Below are 1,369 nucleotides of genomic sequence, written 5' to 3' on the forward strand. Positions count from 1 at the left end.
TGGATGAGATTTTATAGAAACAAATATCGCCTCTATTTTTAACCAATGTATCTAATAGTTACACACTGGTTACAATGTCTGAGTCTGTAAATGACAGTAAAGATTTAGAGTTAAAATTTTGTTTTCAAATGTATTTATTCCTTCATATCTATTCAGTCAAATCCAATGAAACGTGTACCTGCTGGGTAATTAATGAGGGAAAAAACCATTACTTAACAGAAACTAAAAGAGCTGTCAGCTGGAATTTAGTTGGGAATTTTTTTCTTCCTCTAATGACTTCAGTTCCCTGGAAGTGACTCAGATGTCACTGAAACATGAGGATGTGTGTGACAAACTCTTTCTCTTTCATTACAAACTGTCTCCTTTAACTGAAATACAAATATCTGTTTCATGATAAGAGACTGATCAATGTTCTGAGATATTAATGCTATTAATGGCTTTTAGTTACGTGGGTGTTTTAAAAAATGTTGTGTTAATGGCTAAGAGAGTTAGTATTTAGAAACTAAAGATTCTTCTACAAAGTACTTTTACATGAACAATATTCTTTTGGCTCTTGTAATTGTGTTATGAATTTTATGGAAATTTTATAAACAAAGCCCAAATGACCCAGTTTAGATGGATCTTGAACCTGCTCTTAAAAAGAACAACACGTTCTGCGGACCTCAGGTTCTGTGGCAGACCGTCCCACAAACAGGGAGATAATACTGGAAAGACGCCTCATCATAAGTTGGTGTTCTGACTCTTTCAACTGTTTATAATCTGGGACCAGAAGGCCTCGAGGTTCTCAAGGGTTCGTAAGGTAATGGCAGCTCTGCAAGATAAGATGGCCCAAAATCACTGAGACATTTAAAAATCACAAAGAATCTTAAATCAATCCTGATGCGAACTGGGAGCCAATGCAATGATTTTAAAACAGGTGCAATGTGAGTCTGCATGATTGTATCCCAGATTGTTTTCTGATTTTACACCTGATTCTCGGTCACAGGAAGTCTTTGTCACTGTGCAGTGGTCAATTGGCCGACAGAGTCGTCACAAAAACCTGTCGGTGTGAGATGAGATGAACGCCAGAGTCTCCCAATGTAAGAGTGGAGCAGACCCAAACTGACCCTCAGGCTGGGTCCTGGTGTTACTGACATGTAAAGAAATTGAAGTAACAAATGATAATCAACTTATTCTAGATAGAAACAAAGGACTAATTTTAGTTTTTAGGTTAATTCTCATTATTAAGTGTGTGCGCGTGAAAAGTTTAAACTTTCCCTTTTACTGATGTAGAGTAGAAATAGGACGGGGCTTACAGAGATATGAACTATAAAAATCCTGCAGCAACTTCCTCCTACTGGCATTTCTTCTGCTTTCCTTACAGCAACAA

This window comes from Poecilia latipinna, unplaced genomic scaffold, assembly GCF_001443285.1.
Source record: "Poecilia latipinna isolate Pla-1442-1.1 unplaced genomic scaffold, P_latipinna-1.0 Scaffold2917, whole genome shotgun sequence".
Classification (NCBI taxonomy): Eukaryota; Metazoa; Chordata; class Actinopteri; order Cyprinodontiformes; family Poeciliidae; genus Poecilia; species Poecilia latipinna.